This window comes from Phyllostomus discolor, chromosome 1 (assembly GCF_004126475.2).
Source record: "Phyllostomus discolor isolate MPI-MPIP mPhyDis1 chromosome 1, mPhyDis1.pri.v3, whole genome shotgun sequence".
Lineage (NCBI taxonomy): Eukaryota > Metazoa > Chordata > Mammalia > Chiroptera > Phyllostomidae > Phyllostomus > Phyllostomus discolor.
In genome coordinates this window covers 102,564,713-102,583,413 of record NC_040903.2, presented here as the reverse complement: position 1 = coordinate 102,583,413, position 18,701 = coordinate 102,564,713, and the positions used below count along the sequence as shown (strand labels likewise).

Below are 18,701 nucleotides of genomic sequence, written 5' to 3'. Positions count from 1 at the left end.
GAAACTCTCTGTGCCTCAGTTATGAAATGTTGACTCTATAACTAGTGTAAAGGTATTTGCAGTTATTATATTACTATTTCAAGGTTAAGTATTTGTATAAATATTCTTATGTGTATATACAGGTTGTGTGGAGACTGAGGGTCCAACCGTTACCTTTGCTAGGATGTCAGCTGTAAGTTGCAGAATACAACCAATATTAGTTTGGATATTATAAAAATTCAGGGGCTGTTTTCTAGAGCTCAAGGAAGTATTGCCATTAAGTCTCAGGATAAACAAACACCCTTACCCTGAGAGTCTCCCAGGCAGTGTTTTTCTCTACTCTTGGCCCAATATATTCTGGTACATCAGCATCATTCCCACCTTTCTGTGAGGCTGACTGTTTGTTCTTCAATGTGGCAGAGTGTGGCCACCCACAGCTCTCAAGGCACCGCACATCTTTAGACACACAGAGATACTGACTGTCCTTTTCTTAGCTCCCATCCAAAATTCCCATGAACGGGTCCCCAGCCCAACATGGATGAGATGCTCAGTTGTGGATGACCAGCTGTAGCCATTAGGAGAGAAAGGTGCAGCAGAAACATGGAGATAACGGGTTGTGTTTGTGTCATTTTCTAAATGTAGAATTTAGAGATCCCTTTAATCTTTGTTCTATATTCAGTCTCCTGTTTACCAAGGTTTATACTTAAGAGGTTGCCTATGAGTTGACATTTGAAAATCAGAAAATATTTCCTGTGCCAACTCTGTTATACAACATTCTTATGGTCTTAGGATAATCTCACTCCATCCTCTCCCAAAGGGAAAAAAAAAATGTTGCCTGTAAAAAACTGATTTAACTAATCATGCATCTGAAAAAATATCACTAATTTCTATAGAAGCCATGGGAATCACATCAAAGACTTTTTAGGACTATCCTGTTTTTACATAATTTTGTCAGATTGTCAAACTATACATTCCATTTTATTGTTGTTTGAAAACTGTGACCCCTGCAAATATAGTTTTAACCATAGTATGTAGAGTTAATTTTAAGGAAAAGGGAGTTCAGAACTTTCCCTCCGTGGTTCAGGCAGCAGCAGCTGACACCCCTCTCTTAGCCATGCAGCATATGCATGCAGACAGGTGCCCACCCACAGTCCCCCTGGCTGCTGTGCCTGGCACTGTTCTGAACTCTAGGGAGACAGTATGAAACAGGCCAAAGTGTCAGCTCTTCTAGAACTTGTTTTGGGGTAGGAGAAAACAAACAAACAAAAGTAAACAAATGTATAAATAATGAAGTATCAGTTAATGTATAAGTATCAGGTAATAATATATGCTATTTTTTAAGTAAAATAAGTCAGGGGATTGTGATATGGAGTAACTGATGTCTCTTTAACTGGGCAATGAGATCAGAGATTACAAAATTTTAATTCAGCCGCTGAGGACAAGGGCTGCCAGCAGGGAGTGTTAGGGATCCAGGAGACTGAGAGGGTCAAGACAGCCTTGTTGCCTGGTCCTATCAGAGATACCCAGTCCCAAGTGGCTCTTGCTTGCACATTTTCAAGATCTCAGGGGGTTAACTTGTCTCCTTTTTCTTTCTGTTTCCATCCTGTTATTTCAACTCAGAGGTTTCCCTTTCCTCATTCTAGGTCAAGGCAGAAGTCTCAGAGACCTTGCCTCCCTTCCTTTCTTAGAAACACTAACAATTTTGTTGTGGTTTTCAAAGAATGTTTTCTTTGCTTTTTATGATCATTTTAAAAGTATTACACAGACTAAAATAATTCAAATGCTACAAAATAACATACATAGAAATAAATGTTTTACTGAGTTACTGACTTCAAATCATCAATCTCCTTGCCCCAATTTATATACATGAATGTGAGTATGCAAATCATGCTTACATGTGTATTTATAAGTGTGATTCATACACAGACATTCACTTGTAAATATATTGTATGTATCATTCTTGTTGTGTGTCTTATCTTTTCACTCAGTAATTTATTTTAGATATTTTTATACCCATACACATAGATTTACTTCATTCTTTTTAATTGCTGCATAGTATTCCATTTTACAAATACAAAATAATTAAATTTCTCATCCCACTCTTAGTATATATAGGTTGTTTATGGTATTTATAAACTCTGTAAGCTCTTATAAATATATCTTGGCATACTAGCTGGCTCAAGTGTTTTTGTGTATGTGTGTGTGTGTATTGAATTTATATAGCAGATTGACCATAATAAATTCCAGGGTCATTGGTCAAAACTTGTCTAATATTGGGAACTTTATAAGTTTAATCTAACAGATGTTGTCAAATTTTTCCCCAAGACTTCAGCCCAACTTTGTTTGTTTTCAATTTCTAACAGCTGTTGAAATAGAACGGAAATATCTTAGATGTTAAGCCCTTCTGGATAAAATGAGAAAAACTATATAGACTATCGCTACAAAATCATGATTTCCTGTTCATTAGACCCACATTTTCATTTAGGAATTTTCCCAGGAGACTGCTTTCCCATTTCCTCTAGTGCCAAGGCCAGAGTCCTTTGCTACTGCAGAAATTAGGGGTGAGGGGAAAGACCTGTTCTCTGGGCTGTCGCTAGGGTAACATTCGGTAAATTATTAACATTTCTAACTTGATTCAAGTAATGAATACAGATAAAATCTACCTTAAAAATAAATGAGATAATTCTATAACACTACCTAGCACACTATTTGATCCTAATTCTTATTTAATACATCAAATCTCCCTTCCTCCTTCCCTCCTTCACTTCTGCATTCTAAATCTCCAAACTACAGAGATATGGCAGGAATGGAGTGTCACTATGGGTGACATAGCCATATCCACATCCACACACATCCAGAATCCGTTTCTGTCCCAGAGATAGGCACTAAGCTACTTCTGTCATCGGATGGGTGCCCACTTCACCCTTACAGGTCTATGGCATGGGCAGTGCCCCTCATTCCTGGCACCACAGGGTCTGTATTAGTCTTCATTGAGGCCCAATCAGTGTGTGCAGTTAGTGGGGAGCTCAGTGGGTAAGCACAACTTCCTCAGTATTAGTATCCACCACTTGCAAAACATACTTACCCACCAAGAAGCATTTCTCTCAGACTGTGTTACCACAGAGCAAGCTGCAACTCCATGAGGCCCATACTCCTGCTTCAGCGTCATTTGCATATGCTGAACTGCCTTTGCGGTTATTCTCGTCATTAACTCAAGAAACTTGAACACTGTTCCAGATTTTGAGTTGGTTCTCATTCAATGCTGATCAGCTGACATTAAATAGGAAGGCCCATCATATTTTTACAGATGAGAAAAGAGGGACATTGTGCTTACATGTCCCTCATGTGCTTACATGAGGGACTTGTGGAAGAGGTGCCATGGGAGTTGGAAAGAGACAGATCTGAGTGTAAAACCTGACACTGTGAGCAAACTGCTTCACTTTTCTGAGCATCAGCTTCATTTTCTGTCAAATAGTGTTAATAACTCTCATTAAAATCACTGGTTACATTCTTGCATGTTACTTGAGAAAATATATATAAGATTCCTGACAACTTGTATGACATAAGGAAGAAATAAATAAATGTTAACATAGACTTATGGTAGTTTCTGTTGCTCTGCCCCTAGAGCTACTTGCTGCTAAACACTACCAGAATTTGGATGTGTATTGCCAGGGATAAGACCATGTAAATTTAGGTAGCAATGATTAAAATATTCTTTTTAGGAACAGCAACTCAACTTTCACCTAATGGCTTGTTTCACTTAGCATAATAGTCTCCAGTTCTATCCATACTGTCACAAAGGGTAAGAATTCCTCCTTCTTTCTGCTGCATAGTATTCCATTGTGTAAATGCACCACAGTTTTTTAATCCACTTGTCTACTGATGGGCACTGAGGCTGTCTCCTGCACTTGGCTATTGTAAATAGTGCTACTATGAACATAAAGGTGCATGAATTCTTTTGAATTGGTGTTTCAGGATTCCTAGGGTATATCCCCAGAAGTCTGCCAAATACTGAAAGCAGCCAGAAATACTAGTGAGGTCACTGAACTTAGATAGAAGAACCGAGTTTAGTCCTGGTTAAAAAACGTTTGAGTCATGTGATATTGAGCAAGCCACTTCATTTTTTGGTTCTTCCTTAAAATTGGGATTATTAGTCCTGTTCTGTTTACTTCTCATGGTTGGTACAAGGGTCAGATTAGAAGTACTATGCATGTGAAGTACTATTCAGATGTAAGGCCTAGGTATGAATTACCTGTATTTTAAGTTTTGTAATCTTTTTGAGATAAAGACTGTCTCTTCAGTTCATGAATGACATATTAAGTCCTGAACCAGTGAAGAGAGGTAGTCTTCCCACTGCAATTTTCTATGAGGTTATTTCATATTTTTCTTAGAACCATATAATCTAACTTTTTTTTCCTCATTTACCATCTCAACATACTTATGGGGGCAATTCTTCTTTCATGTAAACTAACTTACCTGCATGGCAAGTGGCTTTAAACTTAGTGGGTAAGAGTTGATTGTGAAACAGGTAATTTATTCCTTATGTCAATGCTGTGTGTTTCTAAGTTTATTTGATGTCAGCCATCAGAATCCAGATGCATCAGAGCTTGAATGGTATTGAGTGTTACAACACATGTTTTAATAATACCAACACTTTGGTTTCACAGGGCTGAATTCTTAACAGTTGAATAGCATGTTATCTCCCTTACGATTTTGCTAGGTAAACATGTGTCACCACTGCTTCAGCTACTGACCTATGGAGGAAACACTGAGTGCTCTGGGAGGCTTCCATTATTTTACATCAGTTATAATTGGGATCACTGGGTTATTGTTCATGGCCCCTTTGGGGAAAAGATGAAATACTAAGAAATGCAATAAATTATGTCTTAATAGTTAATAAATGAACTGATTAAACTAAAAGTCCTATACACATGTAAATATTTAAACTATTCTATACACTTAATCAAAGAAGATATGCTTTTAAGATGTGGGCATTATGATCCACATCTAAATTACCGTCTAAAATTAGAGCTTTAAGATTTTATACCCGACTTAAAAATGCTGAAATTTTAATCTCAAAGTTTTTATTATAATATAATTTTAGCATATTAGCACTAACATTCACTTATATTTATTAGAAAATAAAACTTAGCCTAGTTCCTCATTTCAAGAAATTATGAGTCCTAATTTCTCAATAAAAAATAAAAAAGGGGGATCTTAAACAAATATTTCCAGGTACTGAATGAGCTCTTTTCTTAGTATCTTTTCTCTTTTCAATGACTTGAAGCTTCTCAAAGACTTTATTAGCTTTCAGTCAAAAAAGCTGTGATACTGTTTAGAGAGGAAAATTCTCAGTAATCACAACCTGGACAGTGCCAACCCCTTTGCCGCTTTTGTTACTTGTTCACTTGCTGTCACAAGGCATTTGCTTCCTTGCAGTTGGCTGCATTGTGTTGGCCTCCAGGATTCAAGAGGTGTTTACTGAACAGCAGTTTCATTTCGAAGTTCCTGTTGACTCTGGAACAGGAGTTTAACAGAGTGGGATAGGAGGAACCTCTCAGTGGCTGAATTAGCTCTAATTCTATAGCAATGATGCAGGAACAAATTCTGTTCAGGGTATTACTGGGGCTCTGAGTAATTTTAACTATGCTCCTAAGTTATTTTTATATGTTTTCTTTTTTGTTTGTTTTCTGACCAAAGTAGCACAGTGTCTGAAGGTTCCTGGAATCCAGCTCTTCTCCAGAGGCTAGATGACCTTTCTGAGCCTAAATGAACCAAGTTTAACACACTTGGGTTGGGCTTCCTCTTTCTTTCTCCAGGTCAACTTTCATCCCTCTTGCAACCCTGGGGGATAAACTAGACACTCACTAGAGGGCAGCAAGGGGTCAATGAAACCAATTCTTTAGGAAATTGCTAAACTGTATTATGGGCTTTGAAAAAAAGCCTAACAGTTTTAAAAATTCATTCACTGCTACTTCCATTATAAAATGCAATGATATCAATAATCTATACATGTGAGTTTGCTTGTTTCACAAAAAATGTAAATAAAAGAGCAATATAACCTGGTAATTATAATGAAGGAAATCTGTCAACTACAAAATGTACATCAGCTACACTTTGTGGAGATAGCTGTGTACCTATGAGAATGTGGGTCCCCAAAACAGCCTATTCTCTGTGCTTATGGTAGGAATCAAACCTCAGTTCAGGGGGTGTTGACGGCGGATGCCTTAAAGTCAAGTACTGGGAAATGAAGGACAGTGACTGAGCTGGAGTGACAGGGAGACTAGGGATGCTATGTGAGGAGGGGAATACCTTTACGTAAAGAATACCAGCAGGTAAAGAGCCCGAGTTCCCCAGCTTCATCCAGGTGGTGTTTTGCAGGAAGGAATATCACTCTATCTTCCAATACAGTCCACTAAGGAAATTTGGTAAGGTGTGTGAAAACCTTGTTTTGCAGTTTTATGTTGTGAGAGGGCAGCCCAGCACCTCAGAACACACAGCATAATACAGGGAGGGAAGTGAGCAGGTGGACAAAGGAAATGGCTATGAGACATCAGGAGAAGAAACAACTTTGTGCAAGGTATCAAGGACAAGGGCAGGGAGGAGATGGGAAGGAAGAATGATTTGTGTCATTATGCACCACAGTGTAAGCATGAAATGCACAGAGACCACAATCTGTGGAAGAGAAGAACACTAAGGGCTGTCAAGGAAAATGATGCACAATCCACCCCCCGGGACCCTTCCATGGAAAGGAGATTAGGATACAGATGTTGCTATAATTTTGCTAGTGAGACTTGAATATAAAAATTATTTTTATTCTTTTTATTATTACCATGGTCCTAATGTATCCCACAAAATGGCACGAACAGAACAACTTAGTTTACAATTAACAGAAGAAAATTCACTTTAATATACAAATTTTACTATTAGATATTCAATGAGGATAAATGTAATGTACCATTGTAGAATTTTGCTTTAAACCTGAATATTACTAAAAAAATATTAATCTCCATCTCAGTTTTTCTTTATGTATCATCTGGGGACCATTTGCATTGGAATCAAATGGGTGAATTGACAGTTATACACCAATAATTTTAGAAGGAAGAATTTAAATGAGGATTGTACGAGAAAGATAAAACCAGATATTAGGGAAACATAAAGAAGAGGAAAATTACTTTCTGCCAGAATAATCAGGGATTATGTAATGAGGAAAATGGCATTTGAACAGGTTTTCAAAATGTAGGTGGGATTTTTACAAGCAAAGTATTGGAAATAACATTTTAGCAAAAAAGAACACTGTAATTATTAATACTTGCTTGGCTAGTGAAGACAAATGACTGTAATATTAGCATATAGGTTGAACGCAGCTTGTAAAAGGCTTTATGCAGAATATTAAGTTCAAAACTTATTTTGTGGTCATTATTGGCAGGTACCTGCACAAAACTGTATGATCAGAATTGCATTTCTCTGTGTGTAGGGCTGGGGCAAAGACTGAAGGCTAAGACATGTTATGAAGTAGATGACACATACTTATTTGTTGCCATTTTATTGTTCATAGTTTGGATCTTTTTTTCTTAAGTAAGTCCCTTCAACATTTCATATAATAATGGTTTGGTGACGGTGAGCTACTTTAGTTTTTTCTTGTCTGGGAAGCTCTTTATCTGCCCTTTGATTCTAGATGATAGCTTTGCTGAATAGAGCAGTCTTGGCTCTAGGTCCCTGCTTTTCATGACTTTGAATATTTCTTATCAATCCCTTCTAGTCTGCAAATTTTCTTTTGAGAAATCAGCTGACAGTCTTATGGAAATTCCAGTGTGCATAACTAACTATTTATCTCTGGTTGCTTCTACAATTCTTTCTTTGTCTTTAACTTTTGGCATTGTAATTATGATGTGTCTTGGAGTGGGCCTCTTTGCATCTATCTTGTTTGGAACTGTCTGTGCTTCCTGGATTTGCATGCCTATTTCCTTCTCCAAATCAGGGAAGTTTTCTTTCATTATTTTTCAAATAGTTTTCTTTCCCTTTTCCTTCTGGCACCTCTATGATGCAAATGTTGGAATCCTTGAAGGTATCCCAGAGGCTGCTTATACTATCCTTGTTTTTTTGGATTCTTTTTTCTTCTTCTTGTTCTTTTAAGATTTTATTTATTTATTTTTAGAGAGGTGAAGGGAGGGAGAAAGAGAGAGAGAGAAACATCAGTGTGTCGTTGCCTCTCATGTGGACCCCACTAGGGACCTGGCCCAAAACCCAGGCATGTGCCCTGACTGGGAAATGAACCTGTGACGCTTTGGTTTGCAGCCCACGCTCAATCCACTGAGCTACACCAGCCAGGTCCTCTTCTTCTTGTTCTGATTGCATGTTTTTTGCTTCCTTATCTTCTCAATCATTGATTTAATTCTTGGCTTTATTCACTCTACTGCTATTTTCCTATAAATTGTTCATTTCAATCAGTGTATCTTTCATTTCTGACTGGATCTTTTTTATAGTGTTGAGGTCCTCATTAAGTACCTTGAGCATCCTTATAACCAGTGTTTTGAGCTCTGCACCTGATAGATTTCTTAACTCCCTTTTGATTAGTTCTTCTTCTGGAGTTTTGATTCGTTTTTTTCATTTGGGCCATATTTCTTTGTCTCCTCATTTTGGCAGCCTCCCTGTGTTTGTTTCTGTGTATTAGGTAGAGCTACTGTGACTACCTGTTTTGGTAGCATGCCCTAATGTAGTAGGTATCCTGTAGGGTCCAGTGGCACAGCCTCCCTTATCACCCAAGCTGAGTACTTGAATTGTGCACCCTTTGTGTGGGCTGAGTACACCTTCCTCTTGTAGTGGAGATTGATTGCTGTTGGAAGGTCAATGAGAGGGATTTACCCAGGCCATTCAGCTACAAGGACTAGCTGTGACCACTGACCACCAATTTCTGCCCTCCTTGGAGGATCACCTGTGCAGGGACAGGGTACTGGTGCTCTGAAATGGTCTGTAGCTGTCCACTGGATAAGCAGGCCCTGGGGTTTCCCAGTTTGTGCAGGCCAAGGTCAGTCTCCATCTGTATTTTGCCTGGGGCCACCCTGCCTGAACTATAAGCAATCTGAGATAATTGCTACTTGTGCTGGGCTTGGAGATTCCTAGGTGAAGCCAAGCTGTGAATCTAGGCTGGCTGCTGCTAGTTGCTGGCCTGGGGCTACTTCAGTTGAAATTAAAAACAAACTAAGCAAACAAAAACAGAGACTGAATCATGGATGTGGGAAACATTCTGATGGTTGCCACATGAAGAAGGTTTGGGGGAATGGGTAAGGTGATTAAAAAACACAAATAGGAAGTTACAGAATAGCAGGGGGGGTGGTGTAAAGTACAATATAGAACATAAGAGTAGCTAAAGAATTTATATTCATTACCCAGGGACATGAACAATGGTGTGGGAATGGCCTCTTAGGGAGTGGGGAGTTCTGAGTGGAGGGGAGCAAAGGGGGAAAATTGGGACAACTGTAATAACATAATCAATAAAATATAATTTTACAAAGAGAGGTAGGTGAAATTGTCCAGGCCTGAGGAAATGAGTGTGTGGGCAATGAGGTCAGAAATGACAATGAGATTGGAAAGAGGTGATAAACTAGACAAATATTAAAGAGAGAAGTTGATTGTTACCTTGAAACTTTTAAAGCATGCTTTATCAATTCTTGGAATGAGGAATGGGTTTTGTCTTCAGAAACTTTTTACTGCAAACCATGGATCAGTTGGAATGTAGCTACAGAAATCCAACTCCATTTTCAAGGTTCAGAAGTTGACTCAGAGATGGAGACAATGAAGAGATAAAGGCAAGAGGAAAATGTGTCTTGTTAACTGAGAGCTCCAAAGTGTTACATGTAGTTAAGGATTTGGGTCTTCATTTAGCAAAATAAATATAAAACTTTCTGCCTCTATTTTTGGAAAATATTGGATTTGCTGAATTATATGTTCACATACTTAATCCAATTTATTCATTAAATATCACAAGGTTATTTCAATAAGGAGGTATCAGATTTTTATCCCAAGTAATAATAAACAAAACTTAAACCTTGGGACGAATGAAGTCAATTCAAATTTAAGTGGTTCAGGGGTTGCATTATTTTAATATTCAGTAATACTCCTAAAATAGCATTCAACAGTCACAATGAGCTAATTAACCTGAGATCTCTGTGGTATTATGCATATGTCAGTTTTGAAACTATTTTGTTACAGACCAGATTATGAATTTTGCTTTTATACTTCTTGTTACGAAATGTTTTAATCATATGGAAACACTATTTATTTATATTACAATGGAATCTTACCTGCAGGTCTAAGAAACTTAGACTTTTCTATTTGAGTTTCCCTTTGATTGTTGCACTGACCTTTCCATATGACAACAGAAATGACATTTTCTTTCTGCTATTTGAATAATCTGCTTCTAAACAGGAAAAGTGGGGGATTGGACCAAAACACCTGTGACACTTACCTTTGGAGCAAGATTTAAAGCCAATTAAATCATTGCCATGTGATGTTTTTTGGACTATAATTGCTATGGTAATGAGATGCAGGGAGAGCAGAAGGCCCACAGCCAAGGACAGAGCTCGGAAGAGTTCAAGATCCGTCACATTAGTGATTCTTACAAATTGTACTCAGAAGAGAGATCTGACTTGCTCAAGTAGTTCACAAATTAAACAGCCCAACTGGGTCTTATGTACATTTTCTGCCTTCCAGTTTTGACAGTTGCATATCTGTTTTGTTCCAACTGCTCTCTGAATAGTATTTCTTAGCTCCCTGCCTCTACCTGTTCTCATTCATGGATCAGTACTACTACAGCTTATCAACAATTTAAAACAGAAATATAGAAATCAACAGTAATGAGATCTCTGTAGGTATTGCAATGTCACAGGAAAAAACAAAGGCATGGTAATGAGGAAAACGTTACTCTGATTACTTTTAGAAGATAAGTTCTCATTTTTTCATGGTGGGATTGGAGCTGAAATGAGCTCCCCAAATAGTGTTTCAGATGGCAACAGCTTGGAGATAGCTGGAGTTCTTCCTCAATTGATTCTCTGTCATGCTTTATCAAAGTTAAAGAAATACACACCCAAACCTTATTGGTACAGCCAAGATAGTTCTAGAGCTATTTCTCCAAGCCTTGTGATAAATTCTCCTTGCTGTATGTGCTGACACCTCCAAGTACCTGAGAATGCTCTCCTCTTCCAGTCTCACCTCTCACCATCACTTGCATCTCACCCTAAAAGAGTGCCCCTGGGACCCTGCCAATCTTTATTGGCCTTTTATTTATACAAGTGAGTTCTCTTTGGAGCTGTACTTTTCAATCAAAAATGGGGAAAGATAAAACTGAGAGAAAGGAATTAAAGGGAAACCAATAGAAATCCTATTGGGAAACCTGAGTTGACTGACTGAGGACAATAATGTAGTCCTGACGCATGAGTGGAATGAAAAACAAATAAGGTATGAGAAAGGGGTACAGTTTCAAAGTAAGCACAACATGTACCTAAAACACATATACGTGTTTATGTGGTGAGCAGTAATGAAGGTGAGAGTTTCAGAAGCAGAGAACAACCCAAGGAGCAGACATGACTGCTTTTCCCTTTGGCATTGCAGAAGTTTAACCTTCTGAATGCTGGGTCTTCTTTCCTTGGAAAGAGCATAACTTTCAGTAAACCAACAAATGGATTTACGGTTTTTGTAGGGAGAGGAAAGACTGAGTCCATAGTAACGGCCAAACAACGCTATGTTGTTTCTTCCCCAAAGTTCCTGTTTATGTCTCACAGCCTTTCTATTGTTGTTTCAAGAACTGAGCCAGTTGGCCAGTGGCCATGGTGAAATTGCATTGCTATTGAGTATAAATGTATCCCATCAGTGGAAACATCTCTCAGTATTCTGCTTAAGCTGTTTTCCATTTGAAATGTCATATGGTTATCAGTGAATACAGGGCACTATTTAAGAAAGTGTCCCAATATTAAGATATAGTATAAAACAATTATCAGTATCATTAAGAAATTTGAATCTATTTTTATGTAGAAATTACATTATGCAATTATAAATATCCACTAAATTTTACTCTTTTTGAGCATTTGTCTCATGCTCAGAAAATCTTACAGTGCTTTTTCTATGAGAATGACAAGGAAAGAAGAGAAGGTGGTCAAATGAAGGATCTGAGGGAAAAAATAGGATGCCCTGCTGCCAGCCTTCCATTTCTCTCAAGCTTCTCTGTCCCAGACCTGGTTAACACAAATGAACAAATATTATTATCAATAAAACTAAGGTTTCTTTAAAAGTGACAATGCTAAGTACTTTGCATATTTTATCTAAATTATTCCTTCAAACAAATCTGTGAGATAGATTATCTCTATTTTACAAATCAGGAAAGTATGGGGAAACAAAAGGTTAAAATCCCCACAAACCCAATGTCATGTACCCCATGAAATGAGCTGAGATTGGTTTGATGTGTCTGACTCCAAAGATCAGGCTTTCACGCACAGCTCAAAGCCCTCTTCTCTCACCAGAAGTTGCTCCAACAGCAGGCCCACCAAAAGAGATGAAAGCGATGTCCTGTTACACTTATGCAAAGAATTCTTATGTGCCTAAAATAGATTTACTCTCTATATCATTGGTTAAATCAGCAGAATTGGGAAGGTCAACAAGTTTAGAAATACCGGGGGGGGGGGGTTGTTTGTTTTGTTTTTAAAGAAAAAAAACCAAGATGACATGGTATAGGACTTGGAATAACTATGATTTTTTTAAAGTACATATTTAAAATTTAATGCTCTAATAGCTTGTCTTCTTTTGAATAACTGATTTTCCTATTATCTAAAATAAAATATTTTTAAGGAGTCACTTCTGATTCTTGCAACTATGATACCAGTATTTTGAACATATACCCACTGCCAGATGCTGGTGTTTTACAGTTTCGGGAAGTCAGTATTCCAGTGGACTGATATGATGCAGTTACTTAGTTCTGACAAAGCATGCAGTATAGTACTCGTTTGTGATATAAATCACTGGCATTTTGCTATGATGGCCAGAGCATTATTTTCTTATGTTAGGGAAACACTGAAATGCAGCAAACCCAAATTATATCCCATGTAATATTATTTGCAAGAACAATGAACTAATGATAGAAGAGGCCTGACGGTGAGGGGCGATGTCTAACCAAACAGCAGGGTGGGAAAGAAGGGGCCAAGAGCCTTCACGTGGCAGAGCAAGGAGTCCAGGATTACTCAGTCATTTATACTTGGTTGGTTTATCTGTTCATTTATTTTTAAAGAAGAGCATGTGTTAAAACCTTCTTTTTTAGCAATACTGAAATATTGCTACTGATGGGGTGACATTTTTACATTTTCGGAAGTTTGTGATGTAGTTAATAACATACCATCTAAGCACTATCACGAACTTGCATTTTCTTACCAAGCATGACAAAGCTAGAGTCTTCCATGCTAAAAATGTTGACAAAATGTAAAAACAGCAATAAATAGGATTGATATTTACATTAACATTGTATGCAAAATCCACAAGTCAGCATCCTATGTGGTTTCCATATCAGAGTATACATCACACTTTATTTTTTCGAATGTTCATTTCCTGTCTCTTCTAATAAATTTTAAGATCTGTGAGGAAATTGATTTGCAATTTTTTGAAAACTATAGAATTTAGCATATATCATGCCATGCAGAATCCTAACAATACTGAGGGTTTCTTGAAAACTTATTTTTCTATTTTACTGTCATCCACTTCAATGTCTTTTTAAGAAATATTTTTATTGATTATGCTATTATAGTTTTCCCAATTTTCTCCCCTCTATCCCCCTCTGCCCTGCCCCCCAACCCTTCAGCATTTCCCCACTTTGTTCATGTCCTTGGGTTGTACATATAAGTTTTTTGGGTCCTCTATCTCCCATACCACTTCCACTTTTTATCTCTCCCCGTCTACCTTATGCCTACTAACCATGCTTTTTCTTTCTTGTACCTTTCCCCCCATTCTTCCCTTCCCCCTCCCCACTGAAATCCTTCCATGTGATGTCCATTTCTCTGATTCTGTTCCTGTTCTGGTTGTTTGCTTAGTTTTTGTTTTTGTTGTTTTTCTTTTCTTTTAGGTTCATTGGTTGAAAGTTGTGAGTTTGTTATTTTACTGTTCATATTTTTTATCTTCTCATTCTTAGATAAGTCCCTTTAACATTTCATATAATAAGGGCTTGGTGATGATGAACTCCTTTAACTTGACCTTATCTGGGAAGCACTTTATCTGCCCTTCCATTCTAAATGAAAGCTTTGCTGGATAAAATAATCTTGGATGTAGGTCCTTGCCTTTCAGGACTTAGAATACTTTTTTCCAGCCTCTCCTTGCCTACAAGGTTTCTTTTGAGAAATCAATTGACAGTCTAATGGGAATTTCTTTGTAGATAACTCTCTCCTTTCCTCTTGCTTCTTTTAAGATTTTCTCTTTATCTTTAATCTTGGGTAACTTAATGATGATGTGTCTTGGTGTGTTCTTCTTTGGGTCCAACTTCTTTGGGTCTCTCTGGGCTTCTTGGAAGTCTATTTCCTTTGCCAGATTGGAGAAGTTTTCTTTCATTATTTGTTCAAATAAGTTTTTAATTTCTTGGTCTTCATCTTCTCCTTCTGGTATTCTTATGATTTGGATATTGGAATGCTTCAGGTTGTCCCAGAGGTTTTTAAGAGTCTCTTCACTTTTCAAATTCTTGTTTCTTCATTGTGATGGATGTTTATTTTTTCCTTTTGTTCCAAATTGTTGATTTGAGTCCTAGTTTCCTGTCACTGTTGGTCCCTGAACAGTCTGCTTTATTTCACTTTGGATATCCTTCATTTGTTTTTTTGTGTTTTTTTTTTTCATTTTTTGACCAAGCTCAATCATATCTATGAGTATTTTTATTACCAGGGCTTTAAATTCTCCATCAGATAGGTTGGCAATCTTCTCCTCACTTAGCTCTCTTTCTGAGGCTTTACTCTGTTCTTTCATTTGGGCCATATTGCTCTGTCTTGGTGCAGCTGATAAGTTGCAAGGCAGTGGGGCCTTAGGCATTCACCCAGGACGGGTAACCCTCTTTGCTGAAATGTGGTGCTGCCTATAGGGGAGGGGCCAGAGAGGGAAGAGTGCACCCCTCCTGCTCACCTCTAGTATACTTTTCAGCAGACTCTCATGTGACACTGGGAGCTTCTCCTACCCACAGCCACCTCTGAATCCCCTTAAGTCAGCCCCTCACATGTAGCCTGCTGAGCTCAGCAGCCAGCCCTGCCCCCAAGGTCGCCCCCGTGTGGTTTTTCTGAGTCAGCCCGCAGGGTTCACCACCTTACTGGTCTGGCTGTTCTGGTTAAGTTTTTCTTTAATTCCTTTGTTGTCAGAGTTCCATGCAGTTTGATTTTCTGGCACTTTTTTTATTGATTTCAGATTGGTTGTTATCCTCCTTTTGGTTGTGTGAGGAAGAGAAGGGTCTCCACCTATGCCTCCTTCTTGGCCAGAACTTGAAAACTTTATTTATGGTCATTTTTGTACTACCAAGATATCTCTAAGCCAGATTTTCTTCTCTTTAATTTTTCTTTAATTTATACCTCTTCATCCTTAATTTTATATATATTATTATAAAGAGATATGTTGAAGAGATCCACTTTTCTGTCCAGTGTAAGGGCTCTTAGGAGAAAACATTTTATTACTGTTCTCCCCTGCAATAATCAATCCAGTAAAAGGGGGGGGGGGGATTCAAAACAGGGGCAGTTCAACAATCAATGAACAATAGTAATGTGAGGGAGTCTTAGCAATTTGATTAGTGACCTTTTCATTTTGTGTAGAGATAACCCTTTTGATATCATTTACCAGATAAAGCACTGATTGATGCAGCTCTTTTAACCACAGCCCTTGGTATTGATTGAGAAGCAAGACCTGACTCTGAGGTTGGTTATTCTAGTGTCGAGCTGTGTGCAGACACTACAGGTGCATTCTTCTCCCTTTCTCCAGGCCCTAGGGTAGTTGTTTTCTATCAGCAGCTAATGTAGAGGAGAAACCAAGGACATTTTCTTACTTTTATTCTTTTTCTTTAAATAAGCACTTTCTGAAAGCTCACAAGGATGGAGACATTTTATGTTAGCAATTTTGCTGTGGCATAAGTATTACATCCTTTTTTCTGTTACTGTTATTGTCAAGAATCTCTCATTATACAGCTCCTCCCTCATTAGTACTTTCCAATTCAGAAAGCTCATACTACTTCTGCCTGAATTTATATTTAAATAAACACTCAACTTGTTGCCCCGTGAAAGGCATGTGTTACCGTAGGGAAGACCTAGAGAACTTTGCCTGTTGGCCCAAATAGCTAATTAACTGTCAAAGATACGATATGAATCTATTTCCATACAAAAGAAAAGGAGTGTTTGTTTAGGCTTTTAATGAGTGACAACATAGGACTCAAACCTTAAGTTTTAATTTCTGAGCTAATGTTTAAGAGAAAGTTAACTTTTAAATTGAATATACTACACATTCCAGAAAAAGAGGAGTTTAGTGAAAGGTAGCTATTATTTAAAACTGTGCTTTTTAACTTAATTTGGTAAGACTGTTATTTTTTAAATTTTTTAAAAATAAGTTTATTAAAAAGATTTTATTTATTTATTTTTAGAGAGGGAAGGGAGGGAGATAGAGAGAGAGAAACATCAATGTGCAGTTGCTGGGGGTCATGACCTGCTACCTAGGCATGTACCCTGACTGGGAATTGAACCTGTGACACTGGTTCGCAGCCCAAGCTCAATCCACTGAGCTACGCCAGCCAGGGCAGTAAGGCTGTTTTGATAATAATCCTGTTTATGATGTGTAGTGAGTGGAATAATAGAACATGATTGTGAGTGGAATACTGAAGATTTGTTTCCAATGGATCATAGACTTAGTTCAGAGCACACAAATGCTATCATTCAGAATAAATAATGTTTAGAAAATAAGCAACAGAAAAAAATGGGTCAAAAGATATGGTAAGGAACATATCTAAAAAGATTTGGGAGTGGAAGAAAAATTCTTAAGGGGAAAAGTGTTTTCACGTTTGTGTAGGTCTCTAAGCAGAATAGCAGTTTAAATAAAGAACTGTGAACATCTATTTTTTATTAGCAAGCTTCTGATACATTAAGAAAACATAATTAAATAAAAATTATTATGTATTTGCAGTTTCATAAGGACAAAAACTAGCAAAATAACTAGGGAAAATAGTGGGATTAGGTTATAAGAATGGGTATGGTTGTTTATCACAAAAACTGAAAGCTTATCTTGAAAACCTATCTAATTCTAGGTCTGAAAGACAGAGACTAACTTTTCCAGATAGAAAATACTTTTTAAAAGAGATTTTATTTATTTATTTTTAGAGGGGAAGGGAGGGAGAAATAGGGAGAGAAACATCAATGTGTGGTTGCCTCTTGCACACTCCCTACCAGGGACCCAGCCAGCAATCCAGACATGTGCCCTGAATGGGGATCAAACCAGTGGCCCTTTGCTTTGCCGGCCACCACGAAGTCCACTGAGCCATACCAGCCAGGGAAAACTACATGTTTTTTTTTTTTTAATCAGTGGCCATGCTCTTCTGAAACAGGAAATTTCAAGTATAGCATTATTTTTTTGGTAATGAATAGTTGAGATGAGAGCAGAAATAAATTTACACCAATAATGTAGAATTACCTTTTGTGTTTGGGTTGCTGTTTTGAAGTATATATTTGGTTTTATTCTCCCTTATGAATTATAGATTATAGTTGGCATGAACATTAAAAATGTTGATTAGCTGCACTTTACTGTTGAGTCAGATTTCTTGTACTTTGCAGTCTGTTTTCAGCCTAAAATAACATCAACAATGATAATGCAAAATCAAAATATTTAAAGCCCTGGAGGGAAAGGTCATAAAAATGATGTCCCCATTTCCTAATTCTGAATATTGTCATTCAGCCATCCTTTTATTTATAGAAGAAGGAAGTAGAGAGGAGGGTGGGGGCTGGGGTAAGTGAAGACAGAAAAAGAGAGAAAGGAGAGAGAGAGAGAGGGGAAGGAAGGAAGGAAGGAAGGAAGGAAGGAAGGAAGGAAGGAAGGAAGGAAGGAAGGAAGGAAAAGAGGAAGAAAAGAAGATTGAGAAGGAGAGAATAATAAAATATTTGAAGATTTTGGAATCTATTGTACCTGTATGGAGATCAGGAATACAGTTTAATGCACTGAGACCTCCTTGTTCCTTGGCCACTGCAGTACCTCTAAGTCCTTAAAATTGAACCATTCTTTTAAAATCAGTAGCATGCAGATCCCTTGTCACTCAATGTGTAACCCTCTGATGAGCTGTATTGTAGAAAATCAAATTCTCAGGTCTCCATCCTCATCCTAGAGCCAGAGTCAGAATCTGTATTTTCTGATAGATCCCCAGGGGATCATGTCTTGTTAAAGACTAAGAAGTCCATCCTTGTATGGCTCTGTGTCTGCAGGCAGACCATGTACTTGTTCTTGTATGACCAAGGACCACAAACAAAGAAACATAGCATGTGAAAAACAAAAGAAAAATCTCCTAGGACAGAAACATAAATAAGAAAAAATGCAAAAATTTTCCACTTATGCTGAGTGCCTCCTGATAGACAAGAAATCACTAAGGTCATCTATTAGCTCTAACTTGAAAAGGCAAACTACACTGGGTCCACTTACTTTTCTTCTACTTCTCAAAGTCAAAAACTTTCTTACAATTTTAATGCTTAACAAAT

General features: G+C 37.7%; 1 protein-coding gene across 1 annotated transcript in view; it reads left to right on the top strand.

Moving 5' to 3' along the window:
* The window catches only part of ARHGAP24 (Rho GTPase activating protein 24), a 482,616-nt gene that overhangs the window by 250,467 nt on the left and 213,448 nt on the right, over nucleotides 1-18,701 (top strand). The window lies entirely within an intron of this gene.